This window comes from Heterocephalus glaber, unplaced genomic scaffold, assembly GCF_053883595.1.
Source record: "Heterocephalus glaber isolate CG9 unplaced genomic scaffold, H.glaber_assembly_v1.0 deba00001673, whole genome shotgun sequence".
Classification (NCBI taxonomy): domain Eukaryota; kingdom Metazoa; phylum Chordata; class Mammalia; order Rodentia; family Bathyergidae; genus Heterocephalus; species Heterocephalus glaber.
In genome coordinates, this window is record NW_028258410.1 from 362,737 (window position 1) to 384,191 (window position 21,455).

At 38.4% G+C, this 21,455-nt stretch overlaps 1 pseudogene; it reads right to left on the reverse strand.

Annotated features, from left to right (window-relative positions):
* Positions 1-11,394: 11,394 nt before the first annotated feature.
* Positions 11,395-20,354, reverse strand: LOC106007725 (olfactory receptor 2T33-like; annotated as a pseudogene).
* Positions 20,355-21,455: the final 1,101 nt, after the last annotated feature.

Sequence of the window (21,455 nt, forward strand, 5' to 3'; positions counted from 1 at the left end):
CTAGCCAATATGTTGAGTATGATATAAAGAGGAGTGGTTGCACCAGTCTACATTTTCACCAAGTGTAGACTGGTGCAACCACTGTGGAAATCAGTATGGAGATACCTCAAAGAACAAGGACTGGAAGTTCCATTTGACCCAGATATTCCCCTGCTGTGTATCTTCCCCAAAGAATTAAAAGAATCATACCACAGTGATATATGTACACACATGTTCATAGCAACATAGTTTGTAATAGCTAAAACTTGGAGACATCCCAAATTCCCATCGACTGAAGACTGGATCAAGAAAATGTGGGTTTTTTTCAGTAAAATGGAGTACTACTCAGGTATCAAAAACAAGAAATTAGAAACATTTATTGCTAAATGGATGCATATTTAGTCAATGCATTTAAGTGAAATAAACAGGACACATGTGTAAATACCAAATAGTTTCTCTCGTGTGAGAAACTGAAAGTGTAAGTAAGGACTAAAAGGTATAATAGATAATGTGAAAAAGGAATTAAAGGGGAAAAGGGGAGAGGGAAGAGGGAGGGGTAAGGGAAAGGAAAGAAGAGAATGGAATTAATATGGGAAAATTAAAAAATGGAAACAAGGTCTTTGTAAATAGGGAGGAATGGATGGGTTGAAGGGAAGGCAGGGGAAGGGGGAAAATAAGAACCAAGAGAGATTACGTGAAGGTGCATATCTCCAATAATGAGTGTCATTATTTTCTACACCTAAAATGTACCAATAAACAGATATAAAAAAGAGGAGTGGTGAGATTGTGCACCTTCATCTTGTTCCTTATTTAGAACAAATGCTTTTGTTTTTGGTCATTAATATGATATTGTCTATGGGTCTGCCATGAATGGTGAAAATTCTTTTCTACTTATTCTTTTCAGAACTTTGTTTCACTACGAAGATTTAAAGTGTAAAAAATAACCTTCATATTGCCAACTGATCCAAGAAATCTTCATCATTTTAACAGGGAAGACTGAGTTCTTGCTTTTAAATGTTGCAATATTCATTCTAAGGTTAACTTTAACACACATTATACAACATTTGATGCAATTTTAGTAAGTCTGAAGATGACACATAACATTTATTTTAAGAAATTACTCTTTCACTGCCTTCTACAACTTTGTAATATTCTCTTAGATTCTCTGTTAGTCTTTCTCTGTGCCACTGAGAAATAGTGCATCATTCTAGGTTAGGGCGGAAATTACTCTTTTTGCCACTCAATCAAAACACATTGTCCTATGTAATATATTCCTTGGCAAAAAGCATGTCTTTCCTCAGAGAGAGTTATTTCTCTTACTATTTTTACTTTTATTTTTCTCGTATTAACGGAAAACTTTAACTTAGTATATATATATATATATATATATATTTATATATATATATATTTATATATATATATATTTCTAGAAAATCTTACCAGTCATTATAAATTGTTTTGTATCAGCAATTTCTACATGAGAAACCCTTGAAAAATTCTAGAACAATATATTTTATATTGCATATTATACCAAATTTATCATAGACCCTCTTAATTTATTGTTTTTTGTTCTGTCTTCTGACTGGATACATTTAAATGATATTTTGGTCCTCTGATTTATTTTATAGTTGATCATAAATAATGACTTTTGTGTGGTAAGTTTTATAACTCTTTTCTATTCAACTGGATGTTGTGCTTTTAGTGGTGCATTGGTTTCTAATCTGTGTAGAGAAAATGAAACTCTTAAATAGGTCTTGATAGTGAATAATAAATGAAACTGGTCAGTACAAAGCATGTGCCTGGTACCAAACATAAGAAATCAAATATAGTAATGAATTTATCAATAGGATTCCTAAGCAAGGAAGATGAATATTAATGTAGCGGGTGCAAAATATACTCAATGAAAATAAAATTTACAACTGAATTTTCATAGCCTATTTTATGTCAATTTTGCATATGTCCACTTAATGTTCAATTTGAAAGTTTACTGTTAATCTAAAGTTGTTATTTAATTTTTGATGCTGTTTTATATTCATATTTTGATTGCTCTACCAAACAAATTAATTTTAAATATTAAGTCACCTAAATCTTATGTGACAAAATAGGGAACAAAATATTTTTATAAATATAATGTTGGAATTATATATTTTAATGATTAACATATGAAATAAACAGTCAAATGACAATGGTTACATACCATAAGTGATTCAATAAAATTCCACACAAGGCCTATTTCTACTGAGAAAAGAGTGAAGAACTGCTAAAGCATATATTTTGAAGGCAGAACTGAATGACTTACTAGTATGACATAAAATAGAAGAAACATTTTGCAGATTTTTGGTTTTTGCTTTGAAAGTGAAGAAAAACTGGGAAAGAAGTTTGTGTTGTTGAATCTAGAATTTGGTTTTCAGAAGGTAATGATGAATCATTTTATTAATTCATTGAAACTAATATGTCATACAAATGGAATTCATAAAACATGACAATATTTTGATACATAAATTATCCATACATTTTTATTGCAAGTAAGAGAAATTTGAAAATATCCTGATTATTAGATGTAGCCATAGAAATTTTATAGCATATCAGAAATATAATATTATTACAATTATAAATAGACATTGTATTTCTTTTCATGATACATCTGCTGAAGTATTTAGGAATAAATTGTGTTTCTGTAAACTACTGTCAAATGCTTCAAAATAGAGAAAGGATGAATAATATATGATAAATGAAACCATATTGAATGAAAGCATTAAATGAAACCATTATAGAATATTTATGTACCTGCATTCCACATTATCATACTATTCAGTGAATATCTCTGTACTATTATTTTCATAATGATTATTAAAACAAATATTTAAGTGAGGATCTTGAAATAAAATATTGATATTAATTGTTACAAGTTAATAATTATCACACTGACATATTAGAACTATAGAGGAAATAAGTGTAACACTGAAGATGGGTGGGACATTGCAGATTGGGGAATGGTGGCTGGGGAAAGTGTCTGACATGGTAACACTGGAGCATTGGCTGTGGCAGAATGGAGGGCACCGTGGTTGATGCTCACACTGCATGTGAGTAGGAATCTTAGTTCATGAGATGTCACCAGGGAGCCAGGGCAGACAGCGTCAAAACCCTGGGAGGCAAAGGACTTGGTGCCTGTGCCTCCCACCTAAGTACACAGCTCCAAGGTGAGAGTACTTGCTCCTCACACTCTGAGCATTGTGAGTACAAGCAAAGGCCTAGATGTCCATGACTCCCCAAGGCACACAGACTGATGCTGTGGAATCCATGGTGGTGGGTGTGCACCACCTCTGCATGTGACCCACAAAATACTGAAGCTATGTATGTGAGGGGCTCAACATGGTCTGGAACTTTGTCATCCTCAAAGTTCATAGGCTGGCATATATCGCCCAACTGAGTACCACTTCCTGCAGTGTGGAGAGCTGCCATGCCTGCAAGCTCATGGACTGAAGACAGAGGGTTGAGTGCATCCTGCCCCCTCACTGTAGCCCTGTAACACTGAGCCTCTGCTTGGCAGAGGGCTGGGCAAGGACATGGATGTTTGCTCTGGACCCTTCGCCAGCCCATAAAGCACTGACTGAGGTCGGCAGGCCAATATGTGCTGCCTCCTGTCACAGCCTATGAGATGCATCACTGAGGCTTGAGCATCTGTCCCATCCCAGGCACACAGACTGGAGTGTGCGTGCATACAAGTGGGCAGCCTGCTCTGACCCCATGGGGTGCTGCAGCTCTGCCAGTGAGAGACCTGCTGTTTGTCAGACACCTGTCATGCCCTTAAGCACACACTGAGAGCTTGAGAGGTAGTTATTGCACAACCAAGAGGCTGATCCACTCACCTCTCCAGGAAGAATCTAGAATATTTTATCTCCTCACTTTATTCATTTTTTCCATTGTTTCTTAACTTTGTTATTTTTATTGCTTTATTTATACTTTAAAATTTTTATATTATACTTTAGTAGGATATTTTCTCTCTCTCCCACCACTTGTAGTGCCTTATGATTCCTGTTTTGAAAACAATTTTACTTTATCAGTTTTTAACCATATACTTCATTCTACGATATTTTGTATTCTTGTTACTGTTAATTCAATTGTACATTTTACAGCTTTGTTGCTGTAGTCTGTAGTTGCTTCTTTCTTTATATTGTAGGTGCTGCTGTTATTTGTTTTTCCCCCTTAGTGGAGCATGAGAACCAGCAGGAATAGGAAACACAATGGTGGGTGCACTGCCATTGAGCCTCACCACAGTCCAGGACAAAATCCAGACCTCCTCCCAGCCACAGCCTCATCCCCTGCAAACCTCAACACCTGAGGAAGAGAGGAGATCAATGTCCCAGCCAATACCTCCCCAGGTAATCATGGCTAAGGAAGGCCTATAGCCCCCACTCATGGGCATTCACCCTATCAGCACAAGTTTTGGGGATTCCATGCTTAGAAGGGACTTAGGCATAGATAATACCTGCCAGTAAAGACATTATTGGACACCAGAGGACTGACCAGAAAGGAATGACTCCACATAACTACTCTCTACAGTACACTTGGATGACTTAGCAGGGGGACTTCACAATTCTTATACCTTTAGAATGAGTTTGTCTCCTCTGGCTTAAACAGAATGTGCAGCACATCAAAGCTCAGAACCACAGAAGGAGGGGACATAGGGAAATCAAAGTGCTAAGTTAATATATATGTTATTGCTTCTGTGTAGATGTCCCTCCAAAACTCATGCAGTCATAGGTGAAACTTTTTCAGAGGTGGCTGGATCTGAAGTTTGTGGGGCTGGGAATGATTCATGGCTCAATACTAGGCTCAAGGGCACTAAGATTAATGGTGTGATTGCTGCCTGACCTAAGTAGTCTGGATAAGGCAAAAGAGGCAGAAAGATATTGTTAATGTCCCTTGTTGCTTTGCTACCTCTATTTGTCATGAACTGTTGCCCCTCTGCTATGTGCTACCCTGCCTTGGAGCCAGGTGATTATGGGCTGAAACTTCTACAAACTGTGAAATAAATAAACTTTTCCTTCCTTAACTTGTGGGTGTCAGGTATTTTGTCTCAGTTACAAGAAAAGTAACTAAGACAGAATTGGTACTAGAGATGTGGGGTCATGCTGTGATTATATCTGACCATGTGGTTGAGGAGCCTTTGGGACTGGCTTACGGGAAGAGTAGGGAAAGTTTTGGAGATGCCCACTGAAAAAGTATAGCTGGAACACTTTAGGGTGTACTTGATGGGAGATTCTGGTCCGAGGTCAAAAGACAAGAGACTGATAGAAATCCTGCTAGTAAAGACCCAGCCCAGGAAGTTTCTTCTGGGAAGAAGGACTCCATTGGCTGTTGGGCTCCAGAGGATATGTGTTATACCTTGGCAGAAAGTTTGTCTGCATTTTGCTCATGTCCAGAGACTCCCTGAGACTAACATTAAGGACAGTGGACTGATTAATCTTGCAGCAGTAATTTCAAGGCAGTCTAATATTGAGGCAGTGGCATGGCTACTGTGGGGGGGGGGGGCTTTTAGCCAGATCTATGTTGAAAATCAAGACCAAAGAGGCTAGCTAACACAATGACTTAAAATGTTTTGAGTTTTGGCCAAAACTCAAGTTCGAGTTTGGCCAGGAAGCTTCAGTAAAGCGGTGGACTGCAAAGAGAGAGAAGAGGAGATCTTGATTGCTGAGAAGGAATAGGAGAATATATAAGATGGCCTGAGGACATCACAAGGAGAAGCAGGGCTCCATCTTTTGCAGCCTCAAATTTGAAAAATTGAAAGACTGCTTTAAGAGAGTCCTAGAGCACCATGTTCCAGAATGGCAGGGGCCTAGAGGTGTTCCTGTGGATTTGCTTCATGGTCAGTGAGCCCCTACAGCTGAGAGAGAAGGAAGGCTTGTAATGCTCCAACTGACAGCAGACTTTGGCATCATTCATGTGGCACTGGTTTTTGGTGCATGCAGAATGCAAGAGTTGTAGGGTCAGGAAGGCCCAGATTTCAGAAGAAGGCCTGGGAGGCCAGGCAATGTGCCCCTGAGAAGGCAGTGTGTGAAGCTGTAAGGGTAAAGCCAAAGACACAGTGGAGACCCCAGAAATTTGGAGAAGCCAGGGATGTGGATCATCTAAGGAAAACTGCAAGGAAGGAGAGAGCTGGCCCAAGATAAATCATGGCAGCTACAACCACCAGAATTGCCTTAGGGGTGGAGCCAAACTAACCTTTGGAGTTCACAACTTCCCACAGGCCAGGAATGCTGGAAGTAGAACTGTGGGATTTAATGTTTGCCCTGCTAGATTTTGGTCTTGCTTTGTTCCCATTCCTTGTTATCCCTGCTTGTAACTTTTGAAATGGAAATATCTACCTTGTGCCTTTAAGTGTTGGAAGTGTTTAACTCTCTTTTCATTTGTACAGGGGCTCACAACAAAAAAGTTTGCCTTAAATCTCAGAAAAGACTTTGGACTTGGTATTTTCAGCAATGCTGAAACTGTTAGGACTTCGGCACCTCTTACAGATGGAGTAAATACCTTTTGCATAAAAGAATGTGCATGAGTCTTTGGGAGACCAAGGGTAGAATGTTATGGCTTATGTGTAGATGTTCCCCCAAAGCCTCATGCAGTCATTGGTAGGGTTTTTCCAGGTGTGGTTGGATTGAGTGTGTGACACTGGGATTGATTTTTTTGTGAAATGCTAGGATCTAGGGCACTAGGAATAAGGTTGTGACTGTTACTACCTTAAGAGGTCTGCATAAGATATAAGGGATAGAAAGAGCTGTGGTCATCCCTTATTACTTTTGCTGTCTTATGTGTCTGCCATGAACTGTTACCACTCTAATGTTTGATACCCTTCCTTAGAGTCAGCCCATTATGGAATGAAACCTCTACAAACTATGAGCTAAATAGTCCAGTCATCACGTAACTTGTCGGTGTAGTGTATTTTTCCTCAGCAATAAGAAAAGTAACTAAGACAGCATAATTGACACTAATAACTCTCAAAAAGTGATACCCAGGGCTGGGATTTAGCTTAGGGGCACTGCACCTACCTTGCAAGTACAAGGTCCTGAGTTCAATTACAGGTAACAGAAAAAAAAATGATACCCAGCACACACAGTTTGGAGAATGAGATTTCCTCACAAGGCTCCTTCATAAATGTAGAAGAGATTCTCATCCAAGTAGATGTGAAAATCTCAACATAGAAACTCAAGAGCAAAAGAAAACAAAATACAAAATGCCTTCATAATTCAATCAGTAGCTTTTAAAATGAATGAAATTTTGTACATGTAATTTTAAAATAATTCTAAAAGTGGTCAACAAATTCAATGAAGATAAAATAAAAAGCTGAATTAATTGAGGAAAAAAATACAGGATATAAAGGTTTCAATAAAGAGGTAGAGATTCTCAAGAAAAACCAAAAAATATTTATAAATGAAAAGCTTAACTGAGCGTGGTGGTGCATGTCTGTGATCCCAGTGTTTGGAATGCAGTGGCCAAAAGATTGCAAGTTTGATACCAGGTTGTGTAATTTGGCAATTTAGTGAGTGAGACTCTGTCTCAAAGTCTTTTGAAAGGCCTAGAGATATAGCTCACTATGAAGGCCCTGTGTTCCAACTCCAGTGTTGAAAAAAAAGCTCAGTAAGTTAAATAAAAAATTCAGTTAAAAATATCAGCAACAGACAAGATCAAGCAGAAGCAAGAATAATCAAGCTTAAACACAAGGCGTAACCACCACCACAACAACAACGACAACAACAACAATAATAATAATAGAATATACAAGATTTGTGGAACATCATAAGAAAACAAAACATAAAACGAACAGCACTCAATGAAGAAGCAGAATACATATGGTTTAATGATGTAGGAAACCTATTTGATGGAATTATATCAGAAAATTTCTAAAACTGCTGATTTAGTTTGTTATTTAGGTACTGAAGTTATGTACAATACAGAGATTACCAGAAATGAAATTGTTCATGGGATATTAGAATTTTGAGAAAGAAATTCCAAGCCAATTATAATGAGAAGCTCATCACAAAAACAACAGATTTTTTCAAAAGAAATTCTAAAGGATATGAGGGCAAGGATTAATGTATTTCAAGCAGAGAAAGAAAATTACTGCCCAACTTTATTAAACTGTCCTGCAAAACTATCCTTCCAATTAAAAAATGAAATAAAGACTATCCAAAGCATAAACTAAAGAAACTTATGCCTACTCAAAGAGCTTTGCATGAGATACTTAAAAGAATCATACACCCAGCAGAGGAAATATAAATACAACCAAGAACACATGGGAATGAATAAATTTCATTAACATAGTAGATGAACAATGAAAACAGAATTGAATTAGACACTAGAAATAAATTGCAGGAATCAGTACAAACATTTCTATAATGAGATTGAATGTAAGTGGTCTTAATTTAGCAATTAAAGGCATAGACTGACAGTTTGGGTAAAATTCAAGTGTCAACTATACGTTTCCTGTAAGAAACGCATGTAACCTATACACATAACTAGTACACTGGAAACAGACTGATTATGAACAATGGAAAATTATATTTAATCCAAATAGATACAAAGGCAAGTGAGGATAGCTCCCCTCATATCAGCAAAAGCATACTTGAAGACAAATTTTTTGGTATTGTAGATAATATCATATATATGGGCATATATACATATATATGATATTGAATGGCAACTAAATGACATACATATATGTAACTAAATAATAACATATATATGATAGATATATATGATATTATATATAAATATTTTGATTAAAAATGGTTAGGGTGAGCATTATCTTCTCCCAGGTCTTAAAGCAAAAACTTTAAATTTTTTGTTAGTATGATGCTAGCTGTGGGTTCATCTACATGCTCTTTCTTGTAGTGAAGTATGTGCCTTTTATACCTAATTTAAGAGTTTTTAATCTGAAAGACTAATAAATTTTCTCAAAATTTTTGGAATCTACTAAATGATCATATTTTGCTTAATTATATTAATATGATGTATCATGTTTATTGATTTGTATATGATAGGCCAAGTCTTGTAGACAGTTTCATGTTACCACAGTGAAATATCTGAAGCATCTAACTTTGTAAAGACCAATTATTTAGTTCACAGTTTTGGAGTTTCTAGGTCACTATGTCTCCATCCTTGTAGTTTTGGTGAGGGCTGAATCACAATGTGATGAACAGTAGTTTATTGGGACAGGTAGGAACATGGCCACTTCTTCAAGTGAAAGCTGACAGAGTGTTCACAGGACCAAACATGACTCTCTTATGAGAATTCAATTGGTGACACCAGAAATACTGAGGGGTTGCATGTGAAGAACCTCATGGACCTAATGCCTCAAAGATAAATAACTGGACATAAAAATTCAAAATGTCAATGGAAGTAAAGTGTCATCTTAGGTTCTTTCTGTGTTGCTGAAACAAAATACCTGATATCCAAAGTTAAAGCCAGAAAGATATCTCAGGACTGTAGTCTGCTGGCTCTATGGCAGGTTGGCATGGCCGAAGGGCATAGCAGAGGAGAGATGTTCTATGGCACAAGGCAGCAGGCAGTGAGCAGCAGCGGCAGAAGCAGGGGAGGCAGCCACCTTCCAGGTTTCCCTTATATTCCCTGCAAAATGCCAGCATTTTGGGTGGTGCCACCTAGAACTATGCTGAGTCCAATCAGTGGACTTTTTTGGTACCACACACCCTAAATCCTAGTATCACACACCCTAGATCCAGTCAGCTCTGAAAAGCACCATCTATGAGTGCATGAGGCTTTGGAGGAATGTGTAAGAAGAAGGGAAAACAAATGTACAGTTTTTGTTTTACTTTTTCTCTCCTTATATCAAAGCTAAGGTATTTTTATCACTTTACATTTTCAGATTCCATACTTTGATATTTTCCCCTTGAGCATATGATTGTAACAGGTCTTGAGTTAACCTTCTCTGAGCTGAATGATGGCTTTGACTTTCCTATACCTCAGTATTTATTTGTTTCCAGATTTGAAACATTTTTCTGTTACTATTTCTTGAATTATTTATGTACCCTTTTGTCTTTTTCTATTTGATCTAGAATTCCAGTGATCTCTATATTGTTCTTTTGATGTTTCCACATAGATCCTGTGAGCTTTGTTTCTTTTCATTTTTACAAAAGAGGATTCAAATCTTTTAGAGGATGTAGCCATGTAAAATCACATCAGTGCAGGATAGACTTCTTTCTAATAGTATGTTAAGTTGGGGCAAGAAAATCACATATGGGTCCCTCAATGAAACATTGATACCAATATTGGTCTGTGAAGAATTACTTCTGCCTCATAACTTTGAAATACCTCCCCAACAATTGTGTTAGCATTGCTTTTACACTACTTCACCTTAGAGAGGAGATGCCTAGGAATTTTGGGTACTGTCACAGTGCTGTTAAGTGATTTTCCCTGATGGGAGCAAATGGAGCTATAACAATGCTGTGAAAAGCTAAAGATATAATGCAATAAAAAAGAAATTTATTTTTGGAAACTATCTCCAGGTAGAAGGCACAGGGTTTGGGATGGCATGAAACTATGCCTAAAAGCACTGGGTATCAAATTCAGAAATAGCCTCTACCCTGTTTGTATACTGTTTATTAAAAAGTTACAACATCACAGTTCATGGTGCCCCACTTATGAGTTGTATTAGGTGGGTAAAAGAAACGCCCCACAGGTCACTGCATGAGAACAGCAGGGATTACTCAGTGAACCCTGACTCAGGACAGTGATACAGGGTTGCCATATCATTGGTTCAGCAAGAACCCCAAACATAACATGGAACTGACATATCATTATGGAAGCTTTCCTACATCTTGTGTGCTAGAGGGTGCCAAAATGTACTATTTCTCCCATAGGGTCATAAAAATGCACAACAATGTAATGGCCCTGCCATGGTTGCATTTATTTCATATTTGCCATAAGAAAATCAGTGTACTTTGGTTTTGGCATCCATTAAACTTCACCAAAAGTCTGATAATTATGTAAAGCTAAGTAAAAGGTAAGTGAAATAATGTAAAACTAAGTGAAATGACTTCTTTTTAACCCATGCAGCTTAAATTTGTTTTACTTTTGAAAACTATGTAGTTCTTGGATATGCTCTTTTTTACACTCTTGTTTATTTTCAAATAGCAACTTTCATGGTCCCTAATTCTTCTCCTTGATCAATTGTGCATTTTAAGCTCCTCCATGCAGCTTTCATTTCCTACATTGCATTCTTCTGATGAAGAATTTCTGTTTCTGTTTATTTTTTTATTTCAATCTTTGTGTTACATGTATCTGGTAAATTTCTGTATTGTTTCTCTGTTTTCTTGAAGTTTCTGGAGTTCCCTTCAGACAACTGTTTAACTTATTTTTCTGAGAGGAAACAGCTGTTTCCCTGTGATCAGTATTAGTGCCTTATTTTTTAATTCTAAATATCATAATTTCCTGAATATTCTTGATGCTGTGTACAGGCATAATAAATAATAAGGTATTTATTCCATTCTTTACAAATGATCTGTGTGCTTGATTTTCCTCAGTGGGTCTTCCAGAGACTTTGAACCCACTGCTGCTTGCATCAACTCCACTCTGGTCTCTGCAGTCCCTTCAGGACTAGTGTGCCCTAAGCCAAAGTTCACCACTATTCCTAGGGTGGATTCTATGTTGGTGGAAATCCCAGCCTGGATGCACCTGAGGGAAGCCCAAAGAGTGTGCCCAGGCTGTGTGGGACCCAAGCTCAGTTCCTATCCTACTGACCCAGACAGGAACCTCTCCACATTCCCTGCATGAGCAGGGTAGTTTCCCTACTGCAGCAGGAGGCCCAAGAGAATACACAGGACTTGTTCAAGAGTCCTGTGTTGCAGAGGTTGCTGGGCCTCTCATTGCCAGGCAGCCACACATCTCTCAGGAGGTCCCTGAACAGGGTGGTTTCCTGGCTGGAGGGAACTGTGTGGAGCCAAGACTGACCCTTTCCCCCAAGATCCACTGTGAGTGGAGGCCACTGAGCCTATCAGTTGTGTCAGGACTGTGGACACCACTTGTCCAGCTCCACACAGCTGAGAGAACTTCCTGACTACAGAAGAGGTGGAAAAGTCTCAACTGGACACATGGATGTCCAACTGGCCCCTGAGGGCTTCTCAGCCTATCTCAGTGGTTCAGTACATGTGCATCTACTGGCCAAAAGGCTGCAGCCACACACTTTGGTGAGTATCAGCAGGACTGGTTCTACACCTGAACCCAGCAGCATACTTTCTTGTTCTGTTGCTGATTGTCAGTCTTAGCTCTCAAAATGATCCTCCTAGGACTTGGGCACCACAGTTTCATAATCTCCTAACAAACTCCTCAAGGAACAAAGACAGATTTTGTCAATAAAAGAGTACAGAGGTTTTGATGTGTACAGATAATAGTAGGTAACTTTTTTCCTCTATCTTACTGATATCCACAGTCAGTGTCTTAAATTGCAACAAAAAGGCAATGACCTTGTTTATCTTTATTGGAGTTGATATATGTCTTAGAAGTTCATACACTGTACACATAGGAAGCAACATTAAAAACAAATGACATGGGCAGACAGGCAGGTCTGTGCACTCCCTACTGAGGTCCTGAGTCATGCAGAAGATGCCGAATCACCCCGCTGAAGACAGGCAGGTCTGCCCATGCCCTACCGAGGTCCTGAGACACACAGAACACACTGAATCAGCCTGCTGCAGACAGGCAGGTCTGTACATGCCCTACCTAGGGCCCGAGTCACACAGAACATGCTGAATCACCCCGCTGCAGACAGGCAGGTCTGTGCACACCCTACTGAGGTCCTGAGTCACACAGAAGACACCAAATCACCCCACTGCAGAGAGGCAGCCACCTGGATCCACACTACAAAGATGCAGAGGACACCAGACCACCAAACAAAGGTACTGAGTCCCGCTGTTCCTGGCCCTGAGGAAGGGGCTTCCAGGCCACCATCCCTCCCAAAACTCCCAGCCCAGAGGGAGGGGCTTCTGAGCCACCATCCCAGTGCTCCTGGTCCAGAAGAAGGGGGTTCCCAGCCACCATCTTTCCCGCTGCTCCCAGCACACAGGAAAGAGCTTTTGGGTCACCATCCCTACTGCTGCTCCTGGCCCCTGTCCCACCTCACCCAGCTCAGAGGATGTAATCCACGCAGGCGCTAACAGCCCCCTGCCCCAGATGAAATGAGAAAACACGTAAATAAGTCTCAAAACCAGACTTCCAGATCACCTACAGCAACTCCAAAGGGAAATAAGATAGAACACTCTGATACTCAACCACCTGGACCCACTGAACTGGCAACAAAAGGGGATCTGGAAAAAATGAAATCAGAAATAATTTCTCAGATAACAGGAGAAATTGTGCCCCTAGTGCAAGACATGATTAATAAATCTAGAGAGGAGCTCAGGAACATGATGGAATCCCAACAGAAGAAACAAATGGAATCCATAAAACAGATGCAAATAGATTTCCAGGGCATGGAAAACTCCACTGAAAGTCTACACAGCAGAATGAGCCAATGTGAGGACAGAATTTCAGATATAGAAGATAAGATTGCAATTAGTGACCAGGAAAAGAAAAATTGCTTCAACATTATAAGGGAACATGAGAAATCAATCCAGCAGCAGCTAGATGATGCAAAGAAGAATAACATAAGACTGATTGGGCTCAATGAAGAAACAGGAGACAGTGGAGATGACATAAAAAAACTCTTCACAGAAATAATGGCAGAAAACTTCCCAAGCAGGGGAAAAGAGCTTGACACACAGATAAGTGAGGCATATAGGACTCCAAATAGCCTTGATCAAAAAAAATCTACATATAGGCATAGTATTGTTAAGATTCCAGAAACACAACAGAAGAACAAAGTTCTCCAAGCAGTCAGAGAAAAGAAACAAATCACTTACAAAGGAAAGCCCATCAGAATCACAGCAGACTTCTCAACACAAACCATCAAGGCAAGAAGAGCTTGGAGTGACATATTCCAAGCCCTAAAAGAAAACAGCCTCCAACCCAGATTGATGTAGCCTGCAAAACTATCTTTCAAAATGGATGGACAAATAAGATACTTTCATGACAAAGAGCACCTTAGGAACTTCATGAATACCAAACCAGCACTCCAAAGAATTTTACACAATAGCCTAGGAACAGACATTGAGGATCACAACCCCAGGAAGCAAAGCAGAATGAACTCATCTGGCATGACAAGAAATTAAATGTAAAGGGGGAGAACCCAACAAAAAGAAAAAGTCATGGCAATGACAAGTCAATACGTTTCAGTTATAACCATCAATGGTAATGGTCTCAATTCACCAATCAAAAGAAATAGACTGGCAGAATGGGTCAAGAAGCAAAATCCAACAATATGCTGCATAGAAGAAACACACTTAATTCAAAAGGAAATTCATAGACTGAAAGTTAAAGGGTAGAAAACAATACTCCATGTGACGGGAACCCGAAAAAAAGCAGGAGTAGCTATGCTCTTGGCAGATCAAGCAGATTTCAAACCAACACTGATTAAGAGAGACGAAGAAGGACACTACATCCTTGTAAAGGGAAGAATCCAAGAGGAAGAGATGACAATCATAAATATCTATGCACCAAACACTAGTGCACCCAACTATATAAAACAAATACTAACAGACATGAAAAGTCATATATGCACTAATACAATTGTAGTGGGGGACCTCAACACCCCACTGTCACAAATAGATAGATCAACTAGACTAAAAGTAAGTAATGAAATACTAGAACTCAATCGAATTCTTGAACAAATGAACTTAACAGATGTTTACAGAGTCTTCCACCCCACAAAATCAGAATACACACTCTTCTCAGCTGCACATGGGTCATTCTCCAAAATAGACCACATACTCACACATAGAACATGTTTAAGTAAGTGCAAAGGCATTGAAGTTATCCCCTGTATATTATCAGACCATAGTGCGATGAAATTGGAGATCCATAGCAAAAGAAACTCAAAAAATTTCATAAACACATGGAAATTGAACAACACACTTCTGAATAATCAATGGGTCACAGAGGAAATTAAAGAAGAAATCAGACAGTTCCTTCAATTAAATGACAATGACAATACAACATATCGGAATCTATGGGACACAATGAAAGCAGTCTTACGAGGGAAATTCATAGCAGTGAATACGCCTATTAGGAAAAGAGAACGAGCCCAATTAAACAACTTGATGCTGAACCTCAAGCTCCTAGAAAAAGAAGAGCAGGACAACCCCAAAGCTCATACAAGGGAGGAAATTATAAAGATCAGAGCAATGCAATGGAGACTAAGAGAATGATACAAACAATCAATGAAGCCAAGAGTTGGTTCTTTGAAAGAATCAAGAAAATTGACAAACCTTTAGCCAACCTTGTCGGAAAAAGGAAAGAAAAGGTCCAAATCCATGCAGTTAGGAATGAAAAGGGTGAAATGACAACAGACCCAGCAGAAATCCAGAGGATCATCAATACCTACTTCCAGAACCTATACGGCAATAAGATGGACAACACAGAAGAAATAGACAGATTCCTAGATACATATGAATTACCAAATTTAAATGAAGAAGACCTAAAAATTCTGAACAACACAATATCAACCAATGAAATTGAAAATGTAATTAAAAGCATATCAACTAAGAAATTCCGGGCCCTGATGGCTTCACTGCTGAATTCTACAAGACATTTAGAGAGGAACTGCTGCCACTACTGTTGAAACTCTTCAGAGAAATTGAAAGGGAAGTGATACTCCCAAATTCATTCCTGGATGCAAGCATCACCTTGATCCCCAAAGCAGAGAAAGACCCAACTGAAAAAGAGAACTATAGGCCAATCTCACTAATGAACATAGATGCAAAAATCCTTAATAAGATACTGGCAAACAGAATGCAGAAGATCATCAAGAAGATCATACAGCCTGATGAAATGGGATTCATCCCAGGGATGCAGGGATGGTTCAACATATGCAAATCAAAAAATGTAATATACTATATCAATAGAGTCAAGGACAAAAACCATACAATTACCACCACAGATGCAGAAAAAGCATTTGACAAATTCCAACATGCATTTGTGATAAAAACCCTATAAAAAATTCATCTCTACCTCAAACTGATAGAAGCCATCTATGAAAAACCAACAGCCAATATCATACTAAATGGTTAAATACTGAAATCCTTCACACTAAAATCAGGAACAAGACAAGGATGTCCACTATCACCACTCTTGTTCAACATAGTTCTGGAAACATTAGCCATGGCAAGTAGACAATAGAAAGAAATAAAAGGAATAAAGATAAGTAACGAAGAAGTCAAATTGTCATTATTTGCAGATGACATGATACTCTATATAGAAGACCCCAAGAACTCCACCAAATGTCTTCTAGAATTAATAACCAAATTCAGTCAAGTAGGTGGTTACAAACTCAACACACAAAAATCAATCACTTTCCTCTACACGAATGACAGACTAACGGAGAGAGAAATAGGGCAAATAATTCCTTTCACAATAGCATCCAAAAAACTGAAATACCTAGGAATCATCCTAACCAAAGAAATCAAAGATCTCTTCTCTGAAAACTATGGTACTCTGAAAAGAGAGATTGAAGATGATACCAGAAAATGGACAGGCATCCCCTGCTCCTGGGTAGAAAGGATTAATATAGTGAAAATGGCCATACTTCCAAAACTGCTATATAGATTTAATGCAATTCCAGTTGAGATCCCAGCAGCATACTTCATAGACCTCGAGAAAACAATCCAAACATTCATTTGGAACAAGAAGAGACCCAGAATAGCAAAAGCAATTCTTGGTAACAGAGACATGGCAGGGGGTATCACAACCCCCAACCTGCAACTATATTACAAAGCTACTGTGATAAAAACAGCATGGCACTGGCAAAGAAACAGACCTGAGGCCCAGTGGAACAGTTTGGAAGATGCAGCAACAATGCCAGACACACTCAGCCATCTCATCTTTGATAAAGGAGCCAAACACCCTCACTGGAGGAAAGATAGCCTCTTTAATAAATGGTGCTGGAAAAATTGGGCTTCAACTTGCCAAAGATTAAAACTAGACTGTATCTCTCACCATGCACTAAACTAAAATCAAAATGGATTAAAGATCTAAATATTAAAATAGAAACTCTGAACCAGTTGGAACAGAGGTTAGGTAGAACCCTTGAAGACATCGGTGTAGGAAAAGATTTTATGAACAAAATCTCAGTTGCCTGTGAACTAGCACAAACAATCAACAAATGGGATCTCTTCTTATTAAAAGGTTTCTGCACAGCAAGAGAAACCACCAGCAGTGTGAAGAGACAACCCACAATGTGGGAAAAAATCTTCAACCGCTCTTCCTCAGACAAAGGTCTACTATCTCGAATCTATAAAGAACTTAAAAAGATCAGACCTCCCAAATTTAAAGACCCAATCCAAAAATGGGCATCTGAAATGAACAGACATTTCTCAGACAAAGAAGTAGAAGTAGCAAATAAATACATGAAAAAATGTTCAACATCACTGGTCATTCGAGAGATGCAAATGAAAACAACACTGAGATTCCACTTCACTTCAGAAAGAATGGCTGCTATCATGAAATCAACCAATAACAAATGCTGGCGGGGCTGTGGGGAAAGAAGAACCCTGCTCCACTGCTGGTGGGAGTGTAGACTGGTGCAACCACTGTGGAAATCAGTATGGAGACACCTCAAAGAACTAGGACTGGAAGTCTCATTTGACCCTGCTATTCCACTGCTGGGGAACTTCCCCAAAGAAGTTAAAGAATCATACCACAGTGATATATGTGTGCCCACGTTCATAGCAGTGCAGTTAATAATAGCTAAAACTTGGAAACAGCCCAAATGCCCATCAACTGGAGACTGGATAAAGAAAATGTGGTTTTTTTTATAAAATGGAGTAGTACTCAGCCATAAAAAATGAGAAATTAGAGACATTTATAGCTAAGTGGATGCACATTGAGATGATACTCTTAAGTGAAATAAATAGGACACACATGAATAAATACTGAATAGTTTCTCTGGTGTGAGAAACTGAAAGTGTAAATAAGGACTAAATGTATAATAGGTAATGTGAAATAGGAAGAAAAGGGGCAAAGGGGAAGGAAGTGGGAGGGCTAGGGGAAAGGATAGAAGGGAATGGGATTAATATGAGAAAATGGAAAAATAGGAACAAAATCTTTGTAAATAGGGAGGAATGGAGGGGTTGAAGGGAGGGCTCAGCAAGGGTGAAAACTAAGAACCAAGAGAGACTATGTAAAGGTGCAAATTTCCAATGATGAATGTCATTATGTTGTATACCTACAATGTACCAATGATTAGAATGAATAATTGATAATGTAAAATAGGAAGAAAAGGTCCAAAGGGGTAGGGGTAGTGGGAGGGGCAGGGGAAAGGAAAGAGGGAAAGGAAAAATGATGAGAAATGGAAAAAATGGAAATAAAGTCTTTGTAAATAGGGAAGGGTGGAGGGGGTGAAGGGAGGGCTAGGAATGGGGAAAAAATAAGAATCAAGATGCATTATGTAAAGGTACAATTCCCAATGAGAAATGCAATTGTGTTGTATACCTACAATGTACCAATAAAAGAATTTAATACAAAAAAACCCAAATGACATGACATAAATAATATATGCTAGGTTAGAGAAAAAGTTCTGAATTCACATAATAATATTTTCCTCCTGTGTAATATTGAGAACAATACATTATTCATGTCTTTTAAAATGTATTCATTTATATATATATATATACATATATATATATATATATACATTAGCAAACATTTATTAGTACATTTTACATTTACATGATGATAACATTCATCATAGGGAATTTGCACCTGTGTATGACACATCTTGCCCTTCTTTTTTTCCCATTCCCTCCTCTCCTCAAGCCCCCCTCACCTCCCTATATAGAAAAGCTTTGTTTCAATATTTTCTCCTATTTTTACTTTTTGTCCTCGTCCCTTCCTTCCTCTCTCCCTCCCTTCCAGGGTACCTTTTTCCCCATATCCCTGCCAGTATTTGTTAGTTGTTGATTTCTTGGTAATAGCTATTCTTTCTGGAGTGAGGTGGAATTGAATTTGCACCTTTCAAATGATAAGTGATGTTGAACATTTTTTCGTATACTTATCATTTCTTTATTTTTTAACCTAGAAAAAAGGTGATGACATTAATAATATTTACAATTTCATGTTTTTATGATATATAAAAACTGCCTAACTAGAATCATAATAAATAATACATTCACAAAATGTGTTGTATCAAAAATGCAATTGCTCACTTAATTCTTGAATACTTCTTAGGAAACTGATATACAAACTTATCTTTTTATATAATACTAAAGTAGAAAAGTTACAATATCTTGAAAAAGTAAAAAGGAATTTAGATTCATAGTGAAGAGTGGAATTAGGTTTGCTAGTGTTACAGGTTGACTTGTTTTCCCAACCATCTTTTCAGGGCTCCCTTGACCTTGCTGTTCCTCAGGGAGTAGATTACAGGGATCAGCATAGGGATGACGATGGTGTAGAAGGCTGACACCAACTTATCATGGTCTACTGACCTGTAGGATTTGGGTCTCATGTAGATGAAGATTGCAGGGCCATAAAAGAGTCCCACCATGGCCAAATGGGAGGATCAGGGGCAAAGGACTTCTTGCAGGCTTCTGTGGAGTGCATGTGCTGGACAGCACCGAGGATGAGGCTGTAGGATGTCAGGATGAGGGACAAGGGAATCAGTAACATTAGGATGCGGTAGATGTATGTGACATTTTCAAAGACGGAGGTGTCACTGTAACCCAAGCACTCCAGTGTGGGGCCTCACAGAAGAAATTATCACTGTCATGAGCACAGCAATAGGTGAAACTCAGGGTAGCAGCAGTCTGCATGAGCCCATCAGCTGCCCCCAGGAACCAAGAGCCCATGGTCTTTTGCAAGCAAAACTTCCTGCTCATGAGGGTTGGGTATTTTAAAGTGTGGCAGACAACCACATTGCAGTCATGGGACATGGCTGCCAGGAGGAAAGTCTCCCCACCACCCAGGGTGAGGGAGATAAAGATCTGCTACCCACAGGCAGCTGGGGAGATGGAAGTCTTCCCAACAACAAAGCCATCAGCCCTCTTGGGCACAGTGGTGGAGACCAGCATGAGGTCCATGAGGGAGAACTGGCTCAGTAGGATGTACATGGGCTTGTGCAGCCTGGGGTCCTTGTGAATCAGGAAAGCCATGAGTGTGTTGTCCAGGAGGGAAGCAAAGGCTGCAGCAAGCACTAATGTGAAGTGAAAAAGGTGGAGTCTCATGTGCCCAAAGAGTCCCAGGAGAATGAAGTCTGTCGTGCTGTTACTCTTCTCCATGCTTCCTACTGGGTGGATTCTGCAAATGAAGAAGCAGAGAACAGGGTGGATTATATCATCTAGAAGTCTTATTTCACAATTTGTTTATATTTACTGGATATGAAATTGAAGGTATTATTCAAAATCCTTCCTCCTAACCAAGCTAGTGTATATTCCACACAGGAATATATTGGTAGAAAATTATGGATAAAAATATATTTTTAATTATTACTTTTACCAAATGATGGGGCTAATTTTATTCTTTTGAAATTACTTGTTGTATCAGTATTGTGTTTTTTTTCTGTATGCCAGAACAAAAACAATCGGGAAGAAATGGTGACTTAGAATTTTGTGATTTAGATATCTTCATATATCAGATGATTTATTTTTAACTTTATAGAACCTTAATATTTTCAAAATAATTTCCTCAAAAAATGAACAGGAGTTAAATTTATTTCACCGTGGTTTCCAAAAAATGAAAACCTTCATAGAAGTATAAATGAAAGGACTGTCTTCCTTCCATCAATAATAACAATATCCCAAATGAATTGAAGTTTCCTTATTCTTTCTCTCATTAAATAAACTTTTATTTCCCTGATTTTCAAAAGGTAATCCTGATTGCTCCCTGATTTTATAAATGCAAACATTTTTGTTCATTTCCTCCTGCTCTAAGATTTTCATCATCGGTTCATCCACTCCCCTTAAATAAAATTGAAAGTTCTTTCCGAAATTGGGTTTGGGCTTTAGACATGTCTAGCATGTTACCCTGACTCTACTGTCATGGTTACCTACAGAAGCAAATGAATGTGAAAGGGAGGCAGGAAAGGACTTTGGTGCTGATAAATGCTGTACTGACCAGCAGGAGCTCCAGGGAGAAAGGAGGTTAAAGGGTGCAAATAACGTCAATGGTTTCATCTCTGTGAAGCATTATCATTACTCACAAGGACTGAAAGAGACTTGAACAGAAAAACATATTTCAGATATTATAATTGCTATTTGACCTATTTTTTATTAAGTGATAAATTAATAAAATAGTCAAATACAAAACAATATAAAAAATCAGTAACTTTTCCACATACCTATAACAAATTGGAGGAAGGTGCCATCAAAGCAATCACATTC